This window comes from Limulus polyphemus, unplaced genomic scaffold (assembly GCF_000517525.1).
Source record: "Limulus polyphemus unplaced genomic scaffold, Limulus_polyphemus-2.1.2 Scaffold611, whole genome shotgun sequence".
Lineage (NCBI taxonomy): Eukaryota > Metazoa > Arthropoda > Merostomata > Xiphosura > Limulidae > Limulus > Limulus polyphemus.
In genome coordinates, this window is record NW_013666221.1 from 340488 (window position 1) to 349070 (window position 8583).

Sequence of the window (8583 nt, forward strand, 5' to 3'; positions counted from 1 at the left end):
ATTAAACGTGAATGTAGATGATATTTCAAACTTTCCTTCTGTGAAGACGAATAAAATCGCCATTGAAGATATAGCCAGCGGAGACCTTGTTATGGAACAAACTGACGGAACTGAAATTCACGCAACCACAGAACCAAAGTTATTTAAAAGCTCTAACAAAATTTTGCATGAATCGTCCTTTTTAACACGTTCATTTATACCCAGCTTATCTGATACTAACAAAGTTACATCACCAAATTATATTACAAATCCTGTACAGCAACTAAAATCTGAAATTCCATCCTCACTTGTGTCCAGTTCCTTACAGGATGATGACTCAAGCTTACTAACCTACAGTGACATCGAAATTAGTACAGTTTTGCCAGGCACTTCAACAATATATCAGGTGCCTATCATTTCTGAAGAAATTCTGGAAGAAAGTTTTCCTAAAACTTTAGATTCAAAAGAGAAAAATAATTTTGTGCCTTCATCGAAAGAAACAGTAGAAGTACCTATAAATTTACATACAGGGTTTTCGTCAGTTGTTTTAACAGAAGGGTTTATTCTACCTAGTTTTGTAATTGAATCAGAAGATGATATTATACTAACCAGCAGCACAACTGAAAGTAAGCAATCTATCCAAAGCTCTGAATTTATTACTTCATCATCTAGCATATTAACAGGAAACTTTGTAACTCCTGAAATACCTATACCATTAAAAGAGATAACAGAAAATGAGAAACCCACAGTTAGTAAACATATAGTTAAAGGTATCGACACAGTGTCATCAGTTGCTGAGAAAAAAATTGAGCCTCATATTATAACAACTGGATTTATTCTACCTGGAGAAGACAAATCAACAGGCACTTTTGATAACCACAAGGAACCGTATATTAAAAGCAGTCGTCATTTTAGCTTCGAAGACGAGAGTACTATAGTTTCAAGTAGTACAAGTATTACATCACAAGTATTTACTGACGTCGAACAGCTTCAAAGCACACCGTCTATTAAGACATCAGTTGCAAACCTGAAGTTTACACATGATATTGAGACTACCAGAACACTCGTTCCCATTACGTATTATACAACATATACCTATTATACGACATTGTACAAAGAAGACTCGAGTGCAATCTCTACAAGAAAAGTTACTGTACCAGTCGTCGTTACTCCTTCAATTACATCGTCATTGTCTGAAAAAGTAAAACAAACGCACAACATTTTCACTCATCCCACAACAAATGATGGCAAAGCAACTCGGACTAGTCGAGACGAAGAGGCAATAAATATTACCGTTTCTCACATCAAACCTACAGTTACTGAAAGAGGTATTGATATAACTGCAAACTTCCTTTCGATAAATACAAGTGAAGTAGAGAAAATAACTTTTTACACAACTAGCACATTCGACACAACATATTACGATAACAGGCCGACCATTGTACAAAGTCTTGTTGAAACAATATCAACAACTGCCAATGATCCGACAAATTATCACTCTCAAACATCTCGGACAACAGAAAGAATTATATCAGGGAATGACACTCCTGTGCTTATAAGCTCGTTTCAGGTTCCAAACGATACATTTACTTATTTTACTACATTACTTAAGGGAGGTATGTCAAGTGTTCAAACTAGCAAAGAAATAATCAAAAATCTAATTACAAACAACACTGAAGAAGCTAAAGTCAAATATCAATCTGCTGCAGTTCCAATCTCAGTAGTTCAAACTCTTTACACTACATACACTTATTTTACAACTCTGATGAAGGAAGAGAGAAACATTGTATCTAGCAATGAAGAAATAGTAACTAATACAAGAACTGTTTTTAGAGACACCACCAGCACATCCCTAGAAAAGGAACTGTCAACCATACCTTCAAATACTGAAACTTATTTGTCAACCAGACTGAAGAACGATATAGCAGTAAACCATTCTTTTCCGAAGATTATCGACCGATCAAGGATTACTAGTACGCTATTTGGTAGTCTTGAAGCTTTGACAACAAATACACTTGTAGCAAATGCGCTTAATATTTCACAAGAAGGAAAGAAAATGAGAAACAAACGAGATATTGTAGCTACTCCTGTAACCTTCTACACAACAACTACACACTACACAACAGTGTTAAACCAACATGGCGGTTCCTCCATTTTAAGTGACGTTGAAGTGAAGTCCTCCATAAAGTATCCCAAGCAGTATGCTGTTGATTCAAGAACATATCTGCCTGACGCAGTGTACCATACACAAGCTCCTTCAGGTCAGAATAACAGGATAGTCTATCGAACCCAAGGACATGGGAAACATGGGTGTATAAATTGTAGGGCACATGATCCAGATATTATCTATTCTACCTATACGTATTACACGACCCACTACGTCAACGGAAGGCCAGTCGTTAAAACCCGGTATGAAACTGTTGCTAATGAGATAAGCGTAACGATATCAGAAAACCAAACACCTGAATATGAACGAAGAAATCTCCAACCTGTTTATGATACTGGTCCACCTAAGGTGCATCACACAACCTACACATATTACACAACGAAATTCAGAGATGGAACTGCCTTTGTACAAACTCATAAAGACACAGTCACCAACCTAAATAGACACACAATGCCAATTATCTGTCATACGTGTAAGCCAAGCCCTACTAAGGCCAGCTTCTATAAACCAGGCTTCAAAGAAACGTCTTATGTACCTTCTGGTTATTACCCGTCAGAAACAAGTAAACCTCAGGGACGAAGAGGACAACCTCGTTACATTTCCAGTTGCAATGGAAGCAGTGGAAGATGCGGAGGTCGGGCATCAAGTACTAATTATGTAAAGGATCTATTATCTGGGAGGCGAGGAGTTTCCTATGGAAGACCCGAAACAATTTACAAAGTGAAAGATCATGTAACTCCTGGTACTTACAGAAAAGTAAATTATGCACCGACAGAGATAAATCATCCTGGAACACCTGTCACGCCTACCCCAGTTACCTATTACACGACGTACACCTACTTTACAACATTACTGGAGGATGGAAAAGAATCTGTTTCCAGTAGAGAAGAAACTAAAACAAACATTGTCACTGATCTTGTAGTTCCTACTCCCGTTCCATTCAAGCAAAGATACAAACGCTCAATTATAGACGCATCTTCATCAGAAGAAAAATATTGGATTTCTTCTCCTAGTAAAACTTACATACCTTCTTTCAGTGATCCCTATAAGAAATTAGGGATTGTTTTTCGAAAGGAAGAAGTAAGGGCAAATACTTCTCAAAATCCTGGAACATTTTCAAAACCTTTTGTTTGGAGAAATGTTTTAGAAAGTGCGGTAGCAAAGAATACATATTCCTCTAATAAACCCAAGGATAACTTTTACTCTAGTCAACCATCCTTGCTGACAAGAGGAAATTTCTACCGAACCAATGGTTTAAGTATTCTGTTTCATAACACTGAACTTTCATCTGACAGTGTAAGCAAAGCAACTATAACTAATTTTGTTTCAAATATAGGTTTTTCAACACCTTCAGTATCCTCAAGTTATAGCCTGTCTTCGAATCCTCATATAAATAATGCATATAATGATGATATTTCGGGTGATTTTAATGATGGTTTGCAAAAGAATGTTAAGAGTCCCCTTAGAAGAAAACTTCTTAGTTTTGAAGATTTTGATGGTTACAACGAAGATAATGTTTTAAAAAAGGACGATGATAACTTTCTTTATCCATTCAAAAAAAATCATAAAAGATTAGTTAAACGTTCTATCAATGACCCACATAGCTTGTATCCAACAGGTCTTCTTCAGTCTCTCGAAGCTAAGGATATAAGTAATGGAATAACAACAGTATATGCCACGAAAGTTTATGGAACATTTCTAAGTGGTTCTTACACACAAATTGTTCATAGAGATATTCATACATATACAAATGCTGTAAATACTTTTGACAAAAGAGTTATTTCATCAATCAATCCAACACCCATTGGAGGCACTGGTCTTAATTCCCACACTAATGACAAGTTGTCAAGAACTGGGCTTTTGTCTTCTTTTGTTAATACCGACATAAATAATGAAACTACAACGTTGTACACTACGAATATAATTGGAACATATATTGGTCAAATATATGCTCATATAGCGAAAACTACATCGTCAGTAAAGAAACAACGTTTAACGTCTATAGCCTCCAACAAAGCATCAGTGGGGCTGGTATCATCTATAACTAGCACTGATATTCATGGACCATCCACAACATTCTGGACTACTGAAATATATGGTACTTACTTAAGTGGATTTTATGCACACGTTGCATCTACTTTTTCTAGCATTTACCTTTCATATGAAAACCATAATGATGGTCATAGTTTTTCAACGAACAGTAATGCTTATAAAGAAAAATCCTTTTTACCATATCGCACGGTTTCTTCGGATCTTACTGATGATAAAAGTGAAGAATTTTATGCAGAAGCTACCGCTGAAGACTCAAGAAACTTATATTCTAGTTTTATTGACCCGGATAAAAGTAGGAGTGATTTTAAGGTGCAAGAAAATCCCATACATTCTAATACAAAAGTAAATAAGTATAAAACTGGACTGGTGAGAAGTCATATCTCCACTACTGTTAGCAATGCCAATACGATATTGTATACTACGAATATCTATGGAACTTTCATCCAAGGAATCTATGCACAGGTTGCAGAAACAACGTCACAAACACTCTCATATATCAAACAGTCATTTACGACCTCATCAAAAACTATCCAATCATCAAAAGTTGACACTTCGCATGTAACTGGTTTAGTTTCTTCTGTTATTAACACCAAAGTGACCGGAGACACGACAACTTATTATACTACTGAAATACATGGCACCTATATTGGGCAGTATTATGCTCAGTTAGCCCGTACACGGTCCAGAACTGAAACAAAACCCTCTGAAACAAAGATACTTACTTCTAGGCCTAGTGAATATAAAACTGGTATATTGTCTACCAGTATTTATAGTAGTGAAATAAACAACGATTTGACAACTCAGCATATTTATCAAATTCATGGAACTTTTATTGGTGGAGTGTATGCTCACATTCAAAGGTCTACGACTAAAATATTGCCAATTAAACCAACGCTATTAGAGGACACAGTTTCTTCTAAAACAGGTCTTGTGTCTGCAGCTACAAGTACAGAAGTAAATGATGGGACAACAACTGTCCATACTTCTCAGATTTATGGAACATACGTTGGAGGATTCTATGCACATGTGGCTAGACAAACATCTGAAGTGTTGCCAGTTATTAAATCCAAAGAACATGACAAAACAGGGGATAACCGAAATATAGAGGGTATAATATCGTCAACTGTTAGTACACAAATACGTGATCATACTACGACCATTTACACCACAGAAGTCTATGGGACTTATTTCAATGGCTTTTATGCACATGTGGCTCGCAGTAGTTCTAGTGTCATTACACCAACCCCTACAAAAAGAAACAGTCAAACTACAGGATTGATATCAACTGAAACTTCAAGTGAGATCAATGACGGAACTATAACTCTTCATACCACTCAAATCTATGGAACACATTTCAATGGCTTTTATGCACATGTAGCAAAAAGTACGTCCAGAATATTAGAAAACTCTGTAAAATTAGCACAAGTTAAGAATATTTATCAAACACTAGCAAGCTATTATATTGATGATATTATGCCTACATCACAAAATGACAACCAAATCTATATATCGACTACAGAAATTGAAACATCTTTGTCTCTGAATATCTTTCATTCTAAAGAAAATAGCTTTTCAATGGAATTTACAAATAGTGAAGACAATGGAATTGAAGAACTTGATACACAATTTCCTGTAACAAAACCTATTGAAGATATTCATTCTCACTCAACTTCAAATGAAGAAACTAGATTGTACCCAAGCCCGGGTGTAGGTTCAGATAATATACTGCGTTCTTTTGACGTTTCTGTTACTTCACCTTTAACTCCACAAGATATTGATTATAGTGATAGTGTTAATAAGAAGCAAAGCAAGCAACTAATCCATAGTGACCATAGTGAAGAACCTAAACTGCAAAAAAGCGAAAACGTTTATGAAGAAGGAACCTCACAAAAAGTTATACATTTTCCTTCACCCTTAAAACCAACAAAAAGAAACGAAATAAGAACAGATGATGAAGATATAGATTACGATTACTTTCATGAATACAAGGAAGAACTTTCCACAAGTGGAAAGGTAATCGATGATACTGGGGAAGCAGAAAGTGATGCCTCTAATAATGGTCTAAAAAATTCACATTCTAACACATCTTTGCTAGCACAAAATAATCAGAAAGAGGACTTTGATTATTATGATGACGATCATTACAAAGATGACGAGAAACATCATGATAATCAGCAGGAGAAAGAGGCAACAGAACGACCAGTTATTTTTATTTCAGGCCGAAATCAACTTGATAGATCAAGGAATTATTTCAGTACTAGCAGGTTTCGACCTTTTCCTAGGCATTCAAAAACTTCTGAAGAAATAAATGATGATGGTTACAAAGATGATTATGACAGTAAGAGCTCCAACAATGCAGAAGACAAGACCAGTACAGAAGCTCCTATTGAGGAACAAAAGTATAAAATCCGAATTCGACCATTTCGTTCCAGGTCTAGGCCAACATTCCTTACACCAATAAAATCATCAAGTCAGCCTTCCTTCACTTTGAAACTTCGTCGACCATCTTTCACTCGTCGATTTAACCCCTTTGGGAAAGATCCAGAGGAAGAAAATGAAGAACTAGAAAGAGATCACAGAACAGAGCCTGAAGAACATGATGAACTAGAAGCAAGTGAAGCAATATTAAATACAGCAGATCCTCAGAATCTTTCATCTGACCAATTGGAAAGTAATAAAAGGCGCCCCTTCTTATCAAGACCAACAAATCGCTATTTGGGAAGACGTAGGAGACTTCCTTTTTTAAAGGGACGAAGTTCTACTTTTTCTTCTTCGCATGTGGGAACAAGATCTGACCAAGAAAACACAGCTTTTGAGGAAGATAATAATACAGAAGACTATGAAATTACAGAATCACCTAATAAGGAAGAAACTGAGGAAGAAAGGCCAACACAATACAGCCGAACTAGTTTTAGACGACGATCTAGAACATTCGGAAGAAGAAGCTTTGGAACATTTCGAAGAACATCTAAAACAAATGAAGAGGGAATAAAGAATGAAGACGAAAAAGTTTTTACATCAAACAGTCGCAAAACTAAAGTTCGAATGAGACGTCCTGAAGTCAGCATTTTCAGGCAGCACAATCATGGTTTACGAACTTCCTCTAATTCTGTGAATCAAGATGAACCTGAAGATGATAGAGTAACCTCACGCAATCGATTTCATTTACGGAATCAAAGAAATCGGTCATCATTTGATTCCAGGTCTAGAAGAAAGTCGTTTTTAACCTCTACATACCACTCAACTTTGAAATCATCTCATCGTATCAAAACTCCAGTGACTGTTAGTTCGGTTATTACTAAAGTAAAAACTTTACCTATTTATCATGGATTTCGGACATCATATGCTACCTTAACGACAACTGCTATAGAATCAAGTGTTATTGATCCTTCCGAGTATTCGACTGTCACGTCAGATGGTACAGTAAAAACAATATACTCTTCCAAAGTTGGAGTTCCTGATTTAAATGGCCCAACCGATAATTTGTATACAACAGTTACAGAAATAGTAATAACGACTACTTCATGGGAGTCTATTAGAACCGTTCAGAGATTAATTGGTTATAGTACAAGAACTGATACGGTAACGAGTCATCAGGTCTATACAACGCTTTCAACGTTATACAGCACTATTACTCCGGAAATACAAACTCCATCTGTTCTCCAACCACCTTTTCCTGCTCCATTTTTCCCTCCTCCTGGGCAAAATAGTGTGAGCTATATAACATCCTCGAACTCCTTTGTGACAACTGAAACAATTTTGTCCACAAAGGTTCTTCCAGTATTCTTAAGAGGTAGAACACATTATCGAACTCTTACAAGCACAAGTTTCTCTGAGAGCACTGTCGTTAAAACGTCAACTATCAAGGTTCCGCAAATTCAAACTCCTCCGTCATTTATTCCACAGCCATATTTTCCATTCCAACAGCTAACCACGCAACTAACATTTTATGTAACTGGAATTGATGGTGGTGTAAAGCCTGTTGTTACCAATGTAGCAGTTCCATTTTTTCAACAACCAATGATACATACGAAAGTTGCAAGGAGTTTGCATAGTACGTTCTTAAGACCAGAAACCTCGGTGACTATGGAATCTTTGTTTTCACTGTATCACGAGAAAGATGAATATCAAGAAATGAATTCAAATTTGTTAAGCTCAGGAGAAGGATTTTTTAGTGGGATGATTGATGTAACACATTCAGCTATCCAAACGGAATCATTAAAAAACGCAAAGAACCAGGTTCTAAGCACAGGAACTCCAGATGATGTTACAACTATATTTAAAGGTCCAACGAGAGAAATCTACGAAGCATCTGCCATGTTTTGGAAAAATGTTGCCAAAAATTCCAAAGATATGCTGAAAGTAGAAAAGCTTGAAACAAATAA